General features: G+C 40.1%; 1 protein-coding gene across 2 annotated transcripts in view; it reads right to left on the bottom strand.

Annotated features, from left to right (window-relative positions):
- Positions 1-5,140, bottom strand: part of LOC6635935 (probable serine/threonine-protein kinase DDB_G0282963) — a 51,943-nt gene extending 46,803 nt beyond the window's left edge. Inside the window, exon 1 of one of the 2 annotated variants that reach the window (XM_015168741.3) lies at positions 4,684-5,135. The gene's annotated coding sequence lies outside the window, so the exon portion shown is untranslated. Of the gene's footprint in view, positions 1-4,683 lie in introns of both variants that reach the window. The other variant, XM_070209783.1, reaches the window with a different exon arrangement.
- Positions 5,141-14,549: the final 9,409 nt, after the last annotated feature.

Here is a 14,549-nt window from a genome sequence, read left to right on the forward strand (position 1 = left end):
TCAAATTTTAAAAGTCCAAGTCCCAAACAAGGCAACATTTCATTTAAATTAGATTCCTCAAATTGACAACTAACATTTTAAGTCCATTTTACTTTTAAGTCCAGGAAAGTTTATATATTAAAACCTCATTCAAAAAAAGTTGTTATCTAAGCACAAAGTCTGAAAGTTAAAAGAAAATGTAAGACTAAAAGTAAGAGTCTCTATACTCTATGCCAAGTGGAAGCCACATTGGCGTGCCATATAAAGATAATTAGCGCATCAGGATAATGTGATTGAACTTTCCGAAAGATTAAGTTCCCGGCACTTATCATGTGAAGGGCCAGCGTGAAAACCTGGCTCTTGGCCGAGGCTCTGGGACTAAAGTTTTATGTGTTGCATATCCTGAGGCGCTTTGCTGCTCTAATTTATTTATTTTTTTTTTCACTTCCGCAGTTTTTTGTGCTTCTTGGTATTTGGAGTTTGCCGCCATTGAGGCCGATGTTTTTGTTATGCTTAAATAAAGATTTGTGTTAGTGTGTTTTATTCTGTTTCTGTGGTTCGGCAATTGTTGCTCTTGTTGTTGCAATTGTTATCGTTGTTGCTGTTGTTGTTGCTCACCAAGTTTATGTGCATTGCTGGCCTTCATTGTTGTCATTGCCATTGTTGTCGGTTGGCCAAAATGAAGAAAGGCGCCCAGCGAAAGGCAGCACAAAAGACGGCCCCACGTTCAAAGCCAGCACACAAATTAATATGTGCAACAATTGTGTGTGTGTGTGTTTGAGTGTGTGTGTGTGTGTGTGTGTGTTTGAGTGTGTGTATAAGACTTGTTATATGCATGTTACCTACTTTTGTGAGCTTTTAATTAACAACAAGTTTGCGCCTCGCACAATGCAAACAAAGTGTCGAAAGCCTTGAAATTTTCACAATTTTCCATGCGGCATTTTCTTTGTGCCATTTATAGCAGCAAATGCGAAAACTTATGGAAAAAAAAAACGTAATCTTATATATTGCAATAGCAAATAATGCCCGGCATTGCCTGGGTTTTAGTTGAAGCTTAAGACATGCGCGCCTGGGATTGATTATTTTAATTTATTTAATTAACTTGGGGATTAGATTGGGTTTGACGTAAATTAAATGAAGAACAAACTTGGATTATGCCCACACTCAGAGAAAAGATAAGCCAAAAGAAAACTTAGTGGAAAAGTTGTCTGAATAGAATTGAGCTCGAAATTTCTTAAGCTGAGAACTAAAATTTCTGATTATTTATATTTTTAATTCATTTAATTAGCTGATGCAATTATTATTAAGAATTAACTTGGATTATGCCATGAAGGAAACTAAGTAATTAGAAACGCTGTCAAAATCGAAACAAGCTCGAAATAACTTACAATAAGAATTAAAATGAATATTAATATCTTTGCTTATGCCGAAAGTATCAAAATATAAAGTCAAAAACATAAATATAGTACTGAGAGAAAAGACCTAGAGCTTTGTGGTAAAATACGGCCAAGTTTAAAGTTTCTTAAACCAAGCATAAAGTGCTTAATTGCAGAAGTCTCTCTTAAAAGACGCTTTAGTTCTAAGCACTTTATTCAAGAAACTGTTTTCTTTGAGAGAGTTATATATTAGTTTATGACTCGTATGTCGAACTTAAACCAAGCTCTTTTATGCTTCATTCAAGAGTTCAAAAACATAATGAATTTTATGCATGTTACTCAAGCAATTCGCTGAGTGTCTTGTAAATATTTAAACAAGAAGTGGCCCAAATTACATGAAGCCACGTTGGCTTTTATTTAAGGGAAGCATATCGTTCTTTAGAAATAGAACACTCCCGACTCCATCATATTCAGGTGCTCACAATTCACGGGGCTGTCAGAAAGATTTCAGCGCATTTTAAAGAAAATTCCATAAAAGATTTTCTTCAACAAGCGCCGCAATTTGGCGCGGAAAACAGCTACGAGCGAAATTAATGCTGTAAATCATAAAAGCAAATAAATAGAAAAAAGAAAAAGTCGGAAAAATAAAAAGCAAATCAAATACAACAAATATTTCGAGGCAAAGTTCTGGCACAGGAAAACTGTCTGGAGAAAAACTCCACGTGCTGTGCAAATGTCACGCAAATGAGCAAAAAAAAAAAAAATTGTGTAGCTGCTGCGCGGAAAATTCAATTATTTACGTAAATATATTTTACTGAGCGCAAGCATTTTTGCATTATATATATATTTTTTTTTTATTTTCTATTTCTATTTGTATTTTATCTTTTTTATATTTATTTATTTGACTAGACGTGCGTTTGTCAATCGGACGGGGGCGACGGCCGTGTCCAGGGCTCAAACTTTTTTCCGCTCGGGAATTCAGCTATGGGAAAAGTTGTTGCCAGGCGTTGCCATTGACAGCGTTTGTGCCACATTCAGCTGGCAAATTGCTGCCAGTATGTTTGTAATGCAAACAAACTTTATCTAATTAAAGGAACACGTGTTCCACCCACGACGCTGGGATGCCCTATGCTCCAGCTGCTCCCGCTTGAACGACATCTTCAACGTCATCTCCATCTCCATCTCCATCTCCATCTCCATCTACATCTCCATCTCGACATCTTCATCTTGTGAGCTGCTTTGCATTGATGACGCCCTCGAAATGCCTTTTGATGTCCTTCCCCAACTGCTGCCGTTGCTGCCGCTCCTGCTCCTTATTTTGCATTTGCCAACTCGACATATTCACAGTACGAGTTCCTGTTCCTGTTTCCTCTGTGCCAAAGTGCTTTGCCCTGCCCTCTAGGCCTGTCATCTATCCTAACTCAATCGTGAGCTCTCTAGTCGCCCGTCAATAGCTGTCAAGTCGGAGCGTCTGCGTCTGGTTTGGGTTCTGAGATCTGTGAGTGTCGCGTGTCGAGTGCCTTTTGAGTTGTTTGTCAATATGTAGACCATTATTCAATCAATATATTGACACACATTTCGTTTCGCCATCCCACCCCCTCTGCCTCGTGCCTTGTGCCTCAAGGCAGCCAAGTGACGCTCTCCCCAGCCCCGCCGCAAAAGCCGGCCAAGTGCTAATCGCAAACAAAGTAGTTTTTGCTTGAGTTCCATTTCGATTTCGTTCTTTATTTTTACCACCCCTCCCACTCCACTAGCTGAGCTCGACCCCAATTTTATGGCTCGGGGCTGTCTTCGATTGATTCCTTCAATGCTTTGACACACTTCCATATGGCGGCTGTCGGGCCCCAGGGACCTTCATTTCCGCTTAACTATTGTGCGTGGCGTCTAGGCCGAGTGCCATTTGCCTGCCCCGCCCACCGACCACCTCAGCCCAACCTTTAAATTGAATTTGTAGCCCTCTTTTATTTCCATCTTTCCTTTTACTTTACTTTTATTTTATTTTGTTCCGTACTTTGCCGTTTCGTGTGTTTTTTTAATTTAATTCCATGCTTTTTGCTTGAACCACTTGAAAACTTTTTATTTTTTTTTTTGGTGTAACTAAGCGCAAGGCCGTGGAAATGTGGGCAACGCTTTTCGAGCCAGAACTCAATCGAAAAATCAACATTGGCCAAAAGCACGGCCATCAGTCATCAGCTAAAAGCGTTTAAGCCATTTAGACTTTGTTTACTTGCGGCAAGATCATCTCAGTTAACGTTCTGCCTCTGACAGATGCCTGGAAATAGACTCTGCTGACAGATTTTAACCCAGACCAAGGATTAGTCTAAACAATTATACTTGGGGGTGTCACGGATCAAATGCGCCTAGCAGCACAACTATTTATTTTAAAAAATATACATATATATCGCTTCCGGTCGACTGTTCCTATGTAAATATATAGTTGTCTCTTTTTGATAAGAACTATAAATGCTCGTGACTGTTGAGTTGTTTATCGACAGCTTGGATAATAGAGGAGATATTCGATAGAAAACTAAAATTTGAACCGATAACTCCTATGGTTAATATATGATATAGTAGAAAGATATTGATAGGATTTTGTGCTAATTTGAAGAGCAGCCTTTTATTGCCAAGTTTCATCATGAATTTTTCGAGCAGCAAACAAGTTTTTCATACAAAAACTCCTTTTACCTCAGATATCTCCTGTAGCAATATCACTTCGGTCCAATAGATTGATACCTATTTATAAAATTCTTAGAGCTGAGCGACGAACCTAAGCCCGGTTTTTATCAACAAAGCTTTATGCTCTAGTTTGCATAGAAACACATAAAGGAAAGTCAAATGCACCCAAATCGAAAATATATATATATATATATTAATTTTTTTGAAATACTTTGACTATCATAAACCAGGTTATAAAACCGAAAGCTAATTATTTGAAGTCGCAAAAGTTTCTGTATAAGTCTTAGAATAAATCCAACAAGTACTCCAAGTGAAAATACAATTAAAATTTAAATTTAAACGATTTAAAAATTTGTGATTCATGCAATATGATAGCAGAGCAAGCGCCCAAATAGGAAAATATATTGAGTTATAGAAAAACATGTGTGTCGGATTTCTAAGCAGCTGGACACTAAGCCTTCAGCTTAACGCAATATTCAATTAAACTTTTGCCAGTTGCCGGCTTTTTTTGGGGCAAAATCTGTCGGCTTCAATTAACTAACTATATAAACAAGCTGCCAAGCTGGCCAAAGGTGGCAAAAGGTGGCCAGCGGAAAGACAGTTAAGTGCTGTTGCTGCAGCTTGCCCCCGGCCACAGCTCAATTAAACTTACCTCAAAATGCAGTCCAGGCCGGCAAAGGACTTTAAGTCTCGCGAGAGCTTGCAGCAGCAAAAAAAAAACCAAAAAAAAAAACTTTGTTTTGTTTTGTATTCTTTTCCTTTGGTGGCCGCTGCTGCTGCTAACTTTCACTCACTGCCGCAGTTGCCGTGTGGCAGCTGCAGTTGCAGTCTTAATTATGCTAAAAGCAGGCAACAAAAACTGATTATTTACACGGTACGCGGTCTAGCGTGCTGTCAATGTCAAAGCCATTACGTGTGGCAAGTGGCAAGCCGATACACACACACACACACTTTCTCTCCTACACGCACAACAAGTTGATAATATTTGGCTTACGCGACGTATGCGTAATCTCACGCGTTTAACGCATAAATTTGTGGCAGGAAGCGATTTCGCAAAAAATCATATTTAGCTGGGCTTGACAAATTGCGGCACGTGGTAGCTGCTGCAGCGACGCGTACGAACTGACTGCCAAAGCTGGCCAAACAGAATGCGAACTTGACTTTAATGGAAAGCCGAAAAACAGAATTCAACAGAACCGACGCACATTTTGGTGAGTCGGCGCATTGTGTTGCACGTGCAACGACAGCGCCTTCCAGTCACCGACTTCATGTGTGTGTGTGTGTGTGTGTGTGTGTTCGTGTGTCTGCGTGTGTGTTGGTGTGTGGCCAAATGTTTGTTTACATTTTGCACAGCAGCAGCAGCAGAATGTGGCAGCAGCAGCATGTGGCAGCCGCATCTGGCAAGTCGTGTGCTGGCCATCCATTTTTGTTTTGCCTACTTTCGAGCGGGCAAATGTGAATTATGACTTTGCAATCTATGTGCAACTTTTGTGAGCTGCCTATCGAAATGCCTAAGACTCGACATCAATTCGACTTTCAGTTGGGCTTAAAGACGAGCTCAGCCGAGGCCCACATTTGTGGATGCTGATGTGCTACGGCTGCAGCTGTCTGTCTGCAGTTTAGCTGCAAAATTGAGCAACAAGCTTGTTAAAAATACGTGCAGAATATTAAACAGAGACCGCAAAGCACACACACACAAACACCCACACAGATGCTGCTGCTGCTGCTGCAACTTGAACATGCCACAACGCCTCATACATATTTATAGAGTTCTTAGGGCTCGACTGATGCCATGAATATTCTCACTAATTTGCTGCCAATTGAATTTGACTTTGCATATTGTTTAACTCAGTTTTGAACCGCATGCCTGAACCGGTTCACAAGTGGTTTACCTCAGTACTTGAGCCAAGTGACTAAATCGAAATCAAATCTGGTTTGGTTTCCATTAAAACCTCTTGGCAAACATCGCATCACAAATAATTCAGCTTTAACCAGTCTTAAACCCCTTTTAAAACCCAGTCTTAAGCCCCTGCTTTAAAATAATATGCACCAATGAGAACACAATCCAAGTACTAATTGTAGTATTTCATAGGTAGACAATTTTACAATTGTCACACAGCTTGAACTAATTAAGATGCAATGAAGAAAATATAAATTAATATTTCAAACTGTTTTAAACCCATTTTAAAGCCGCATGCAAACAATTACAAAAACAAGTATTTACGGCACATGTACACTATTACAATATTACACTATCATTATTATTAAATATATTTTCCTAGTCAGTGAATAGATTCAAACAATTCAGATTCTATTTAATAGTTAATACTTATTTATGGCGTATCAAAAATGTTTAAAACCTGTTTCAAACCACCTTTGATTATAGCTTTGCAACGATTACAATACAAGTTTGTAAGCTCTAATTGTAAAATTCCATATTCCATTAACAGATTGAACTTACATAGATTCAACGGGAACTATATAAATAAATGTCCAAAACCCGCTTCAAAGCTCAGCCAAGCAGCTACAAGAAATTCCGATTTTATTGTAAAAAAGTGTTTTAAATCTTCTTTAAACCACTTTTTTACTACTGATTTTCAGCAGTCATATAACGAGTATTTAATTAAATTGTTATGTATCCTTAAGCGTTATAGTTAAGGACATTTTCTTTATCAGAAGTAATTTAAAGCAGTTCTGCTTTATTATTAAAGCAAACTTGTAGTCTTTTCTTATATTTTAAAGCCCATTTGAAGCCCATTTCAAAGCGCTATTCAAGTATTTGAGTTCTATTTATGGTTACATTTTCAACATCTAAGTAAATTTTCTTGAACAAATATGTAAAAGGATTTCAGTTTAACTACTAAAACAAATTTGTATTCTTTTCAAAACCCTTTGAAATTTGTTTTATGCCCATTTCAAACTGCTTTTCAATAGTCGCATTCCGCTTATTTAGGCTTTGTTGAATGTTGCGAGATTAAGTTGAGTAGATTTTCTATTTAAAACTACTTTAATTCCTTGACCACTTAACACATTATCTTACACACACACATATATATATATATATATATATATATATACGTACACCTTGTACACTTTCATTGCAGTTGTTAAACAAATTGAAGTCGGCATAGCAAATTTTTATTGGCAAAACTTTTTTAATTATCATTAATGAACATGAAGTGCGCGCTGTGTGGCATGTGCTGACCGAGGAGCCAGCAGCAACAACAACAACAACAACAAACAACTGCAACAACGACAACTTTCGCATTGCAATTATTTTAATGTTCAATGATGTTGCAGCTTGGCAGCCATCGCAATGATTTATTGCCTGGCAGCTCGCTGAAGTTCCCAGTTTGAGTTTGGCTTTGAATTGAGTTTTAGGTTTCAGTACGGATACGAGTTCGAGTTCGAGTTTGGGCTCGGTCTCGGTCTCGGTCTCGGTCTCAGTCTCGGCCCAGGCGTCTTATGCCCAGGCGCACGCCATTCATTGTGTGAAAGTTGGCAGCACTGGCAATTAGACAGTGTCGGGGTCAGAGGCGGCGGGCTAGAGGCCAGGCAGATAGTCCATGAAACGGCGTTTATGTCTAATGCATTATAATGGCCATGCCACAGAGAAGTGCTTACGTTCAAGTTTTATGGGCTTGGCGTGAGGGATTTGCTGCTGCTTTTCGAGTTCATAAATGTGGCGAAATTGCAATTAGTAAACTGATTGAAAGTTTTGACTGTCTGAGGCAATACCTGACAATAAGCATTCGATTAAAGAAATGTGCGGATATCAATATGGGCTAACATACTTTAAGGGACTATAAATTATGCGAGCACAGCAATTTTCCATGATTTATGCCTGCTACAAAACAATTTGCGGCACGAACCACACGCCCCAAACTACGAATAGGCAATTGTAATGCATAAAACACATCGATATCATATCATTTTAATATATGTATACAGAGAGAGGCCTAAGCGCAGGGCAAACAGGCACGCATGAATACCTACACGAAAGACACACACGCACACCCTATCTATAAAGGCCACACAATTGCACTGCACTTGCCGCAAAAAAAAACCCATTTTCCATTTCGTTTTTGCAACCCCGTACTTGTGATAGAACCAGAAACAGGCCGAGAACCCAAACCCCAAAAAAGTAGACGGCGCCCGAGCAGGGACCTGGCAAACAGGACCCAGAGCATTTATGACATATGCGCGCAGAACTGAGGCGGCGGCGGCGGCAGGGGCGTGGCAGGACGGTGGCACGCGTTTTCTAGCAGCAGCAGCTAAAAAAAAAAAGAGTATTTTATTTTATTTTTTTGGTTTTAAGCGATTTCGCTTGCGTGTGGCAACCACAACGCGGCGACGGCAACAGCCGCTACAGGCCAGGCTTCGGGCCATGTTTTCGCCTTTGTTGCCACATTGCCCCACGTAAATGACTGTATCTGAATTCGCAGCTACGCAACCCCACACACACACACGCACACAGAGTACCAGCTACATATATGTTCACCTTCAGCCTCTTTTATGGTGCTTGCAGCGCGAAGGTAAATGGCGCGACGGCAGCCGTAAAATTTGGGGGCGGGCTGGGCGGCAGAAAATGAAAGCCAAGAATTGCAATAAAACATAAAATTGCTGACTTCCAATTCGTTTGCCATTTGGGTTTCGGTTTCCCTTTTTTTTTTTTGTTGTTGCTGCTTTGCCCGTGTTTTTCCTTGAGTTTTGCTCAAATGTCTGGGGCATTGTATGGGAGTGTATGTGTGTGTGTGTGTGTGTTAGTGTGTGTGCGGTGTTGTGCGTGCTGCTGTCGGCTGTGTCAGGGCCAAGCTGCGACCGCGTTTCTTTTTTATATTTTATTAGGTTTTATTTGATTTACACTTGTTTTCCGCCTGCGAGCTGCTAGTAAGTGTGAGTATGTGTGTGTGTGTGTGTGTGTGTGTGTTGGGGGCGTGTCATGTTGGGCGTAAGTGAGCACTTGCTGGCAATCTATGTGAGCAAGTGCAGCGCTTTGTCATCTCAACGGGCGACTGCAAAATCACTTGACTTTGATCTATGCAATGCAGAAAGTGGAAGAAGAAGAACTTTGATTTCAAGAAAAGTTGTCAGCTATATTCAATTTAATCATTTTCGTTTGATTAAGTGTTGTTCAACGCCTTGCAGACACAACCAGTGTTCAAAGGTTTTAAAGCGTGCAAGCGTCAGTTTTATAAAAATTACACAGCAAAAAATTGCGCTTAAATTCTTAGCAGAACTTTTATCAAACTGTGCATCTCAGCTGAAGCGCAGAACAATTACTTTTCCATTTGATTAACATACTATATGAGTACTTGCATACCAAGTTTTAGCTAAGCAGCTTTAATAATCCTCGAGTTATGCCTAAATTTCTTTAAGTCGACAATTAACGATGCTATGAAAATGGTAGGAGATATTGACATAACTATCATAGACTCTTTTGACCAATGGTGTAGGATAATATATATATAGGTTTATGTTTTTTTTTAATTTGAACATTTTTACACATTTTCAAAGAATTCAGGGTACAAAAACTATGATATGATAGGATGAAATATAGGACTCGAACTGGTTGTGTTTCTGTTCCACTACACTCTCACTCTAAGACTGAATAGGAAGTTAAAATCTTTAGTGCGCTGAGAGAGGGAGAGAAAAAGGGGAAGAGAGAGAGAGATAGTTCGAGTTCTATATTTTATCATATTATATCAATAGCGGGAGCATTCAAATGGAGATAAGGGCCAAATTGTGAGCCGAGTTATTGTTCACTTTCCAATTCCGATTCAATTCCGAACATTTCTTAAATTTAAAGCCATACAAATCCTTTATGCTTTTATACTGTGTAATAACCTGACGCTTGTGCGAAGACTTTACGATCCATTTGCAGTTTTCCACAGCCAGAATTAAATGCAGTTCGCTGCGCAAAGCTAAAGTACAATTAATTAAGCACCGACTGCAGGAGGGCAAAGGATTTTAATTAAAATTTTGTCGAAGCAGCACAAGTGTCTATCTTTCTCGCACTCTCTCTCTCTCTCTCTCTCTCTCTCTCTCTCTCTGTCTCTCTCGCTCACTCTCGCCAGCTGCTGCACTCTCGTTTCATTATTTCATTTTATGCCTGAGCTGCAATTGTAAGGCTTTCAATTTAAGCCGAAAATTGGTAATTGCCAATATTGGCCAAATTGCCACTGGCCCAAAGGATTCAGGGACTCTCATTTATTGGCCCAGCTGAATTTAGCTGTATATTCAAATGGCTTTCCATACTCTACTCTCGGGTTATGCTTGCTTCTCTGGCATCACCTTGACACACTGAGCAAGCCGAAAGTGGTGCTTTCCCCACCTGCCGTATTTTGTTTTGGCTAAGCAAGCGAGATAAGCTTTATTAGTTTATGCACACTTCACTCCGGATACAAATGCATATAAAAAGCAGCTCATCAAAGTCACCCTCTCTCTCTCTCTCTCCCTCTCTTTCTCTCTATCTGTGTGTGTATTGCTCTGAGAAATTGTAAAGCCTTTTGGCCCCGGGGCACTGTTGCCGAACTAGTTTGTTGGCCGAGGTGTTAATGAGTGCGATAAGCTCTAGATTAAAATATACATAATTTAACATGTTTGCCCACTTGCTTTGAACTTTGTGGCTTTCAAATGCTTCAATCCTGTGCGGTGCACCAAGTGTTCGCAGCGACAGTCTCGGGCCTCGGCCATTCAATAACAATAAATTCAGCCAACATATGTTTGCCCTAAAGCACAAAGGCCCCAATGCCCCAAGGCAACAACAACAACAATAGCAACAACAACAACAACTAACTTACGACCCAAGAAGTTGCAACAACAATTTCAACTAGCTTCGATCCGCACTTTTGTTGAAATCGATTTATTTGAAAAGGATATTAAAATTCAACTAGCACCTTGTCAGAGTCTAATTGGAGTCGAACAACAATTGCCGAAAAATATGCTGAGGGAGAAGCTCGACTTGCAAATACCCTGAAACAGGTGAAAGAGAGAAAGTTCTTTTTATATTGAACAACTTCTATATTAGTTCAAAGTATGGAAAAATATTTAGAAGTTTATCGTTTATCGATAACAAATCGACTGCTCTGCAAAGCTTGAATATGGATTAAATGTGTAAAGCTAAATATCTGGATAAACGGGAACTCAAGTAGCTTTAAAGGAAAAGTTTTACAAATGATTTTTCAGTATTGAGATATCATAATCTACCTGTAATTTGAGATTTATCGAAATGTGAACACTTATCGATGTTGAACTATACATAAATTTCATAAACTGCCTGAAAGACTTGACTTATACCCTCTTCTTGCTCTTTTACTGTCTGAGACACGTTTAAATAGGCGGACAGACAAAGAGACAGACAGCTAGACAGTCGGACGAATAAGAGATATACCTGGATTTACGTACCTTCTCTCTTTGCACCCCAAATGCAAATAACGAAAAACTAGATGAAAATTGCAAACAGGTTTGCAAAACAATTGAAATTTATCGATTTACTAATCGATAATTGACTTTCCATGTGTATGGCTAAATGTTATTATAATTTAAATGCTTGCTCATATACCCTTTCACACCCTGGATGTGTGTGAGTGTGTGTTCACCTTTAAGCTCAGCGCCAGCACAAACAGTAGCCCTAAAGACAAAAACACCTTCACACGTCACACACACAGATATAGGAAGACACGACAGGGCACGGTGGGATTAAGGTCACAGCTATAAAACATGCAAAGCACTGGCGAGCTGGAGACTGCAAACCTCGCAACGTAGTCCATCACACACACACACACACGCACACAAAGTCTGTTGTGCCTGGCCGGCCAGCCAGACGTGGCAGACGCGCCAGGAGCCGACGACACGAGCTGCTGCTGCCAGCTAACCTGGTCAGTTGGAGTTTTTTATTAGTTTTGCATACGGGCTCTCGCATATAAACAGTAGCCGCAAAAATTATGCACTCAAATTGAGACACTTGGAAAATAGCACGCAACAATGTCAAGTGAGAGAGCAACAAGAAAAATTTATTTTAAATTTTAAACATATTTTCTCTGCATTTGTCGAACTTACAAAAATTTTCGAATGATTAAAGCCGAAGGAAAATAAACAAATAATTAAAGTGAAGCTTCGTCAAATCGTTCTCTAAGAAATTCCCAAGTTAGAAATTATCCTCAGCCCCTCCTTTAAGTTTCCTTAGATCTTAAAAAACTACTTTTATGTGGTTTGGGCTGTGCAGTTATCATCAATCAATCAGTCAGTCAGTCAGTCAATCAGATATGCCAATCACACCTAGTTTGTTTCCGATATTTTAGGATCTATCAATCACATATGCAATTGGACTATCAATCAGAAGCCAGCCCTATACAATTGACCGCGACTGTGGTCGTGACTGTTTTGTGGCAGACATAAGTTTACTGCACACTCAATTGGGTTGTTCTATTCGGACTCGAATTTGCCTTTGGCTGGCTGGTTAGCTGGGTGACTCTTTGGCTACGGCTTTGGCCTGCCACTTGGCTCTGGCTTCTCGCGCTGCGCCCATAAATATGCAACACTTTAATGTTCCATTCGTTCCGTACGTTCGGCTCGGTTCGGTTCATCCTGGCAACGTTTGATGTTTTTGCAAGCAACATATTTTAGACGGACACGGACATACTTTCATTCCCTTGTCATTTGCGGTCGCTCTGGTTTCCGGTTTACACACACACACACACACACACACACACACACACACAAGCAGATGCATATGAAAGTGTGCGTGTTTAGGTTGTTTGGCTTGTCTGTGTTGTCCATTTTGATCCCCATGTTAATAATATAAATGATGATTTATGGCTCTCGGAGGCGGGCAGCGCTTGTCAGTGGCTCCACATGGGTTCAGAGGGGCCTGCCAAGCAGACGAAGACGATTCAAGCAAATCGGTCATTCAATTATTGATCAAGTTAAAGACACATAAAGCCACACATTCAACTTAATTAGCAATTATGCTTATTTATGCAGCAGCATTTACTTGAAAGCCACACGAAAGTGAAATAATATATAAGTCTACTTAAAGCTGGATGGCAAACGCTTTTGTTTATTTGCATTCGCTTTGATTATTTATGCATGCGACTGAGACACAGACCCAGACAAATAGCCGAAATTGTTTTGAAGCAAGACAATCAAAACAAGAGCACAACAGCCCGTCACAGCCACGAGGGGAGGGGCAGAGCAGAAGAAGAGGAGGACAGCCAAGACACAGGCAAAACAACACCCACTTTCCGCCTACCCTAGGCCAGGCTGCAATGGCAGCAAATATTTCAGGCATTTGCCGGCACATTAAAATCGAATTTTGCAAAGGAAAACAACATAAAAAACAAACGAAGTCAACTTTGCATAGGTTAGAGCCTGGCATTGTGGGGCGCATAAAAAAGCCGCAGGGCTTCGGTTTTGTGACCCACACAGCGGTAATCGCAGGCGCCCCCCTGTCCGTCCCGCCACCATCCCCGCCCCATTTTGCCAAAAATTTATGCAAACGAATTAAATTGGCAGACCGACTGACTGACTGACTAGCTGGCAGGAAGCCAGCAGGGCTGGCAGTCGAGGCAGGAAGCCAGGACATCATGCTGATTGCACGCGCGCCACGGCAAAATATAATTATATTTTTAAATTTAAACATTAAATATTTACACACCCATACGCATACCTTTACAGGTATTTTATGGCACATAAAGCAATTTATGTGTATCATTTTTGCGTGCTTCACAAAAGTCAAGCGCCAGCCCATAAAGGCACAACTTCAGCAATTAACCAACACTGGCCACGAAATGCCTAAACTTTCAAAACGAGTTGGTATTTTCAAGAGAGAGAGATAGAGAGCGACAAAGACACACCAAAAATGACTAACAAGAAATTGCTATAACGATCATAATTCATGATTTCACTCGGGTATTCAAAAGTCAGCCCAGAAAGGCGAACAACAAGAGGTCGTAGAACGCCGGCAAGCATTTATCATTGTTCCAGTTGAGTGTGAAATGGAACGCGGAGAATGGAAACCGGGATGGGAATTGGAATGGTGAAGAAATTGAAAAAGGAAAAGCAACATACATCCAAAGGCAACAATTTAAAATATCCACTAAAAATAAGTTAGATATATAAAAAAATATGTCTTACAAATTAGTCACTAGCATCAGTGCTTATTGGAGTCAGTGCTGAAAAGTGTCAGTGTTGGATACTCTCTTATGCGTGCTTCGCAGCAGTGTTGATAAGCGCCAAGTAAATTTGCAGACAAACAAACTATTAGATGACCCATTTACCCATATATATATGACAAACATAACAAATGTGTCACGTGGCAGGCGTAGAGAAAGGAGTGGAGAGAGGAGTTTAGAACGGGGTTCGGTTAGGTTTCAGTTAAACAGTCAATTGCCAGCTTGTGGGTGAGACTTTAAAAACCAAAACAAAATTAATAATTGAAAGCATTTGCTGTTGTTGAAAGCCCCACCCACTTATTCATACTCTCATACATTCTCTTTCACTCTCCTTCTCTCTCTT

Source organism: Drosophila virilis, chromosome 5 (assembly GCF_030788295.1).
Source record: "Drosophila virilis strain 15010-1051.87 chromosome 5, Dvir_AGI_RSII-ME, whole genome shotgun sequence".
Lineage (NCBI taxonomy): Eukaryota > Metazoa > Arthropoda > Insecta > Diptera > Drosophilidae > Drosophila > Drosophila virilis.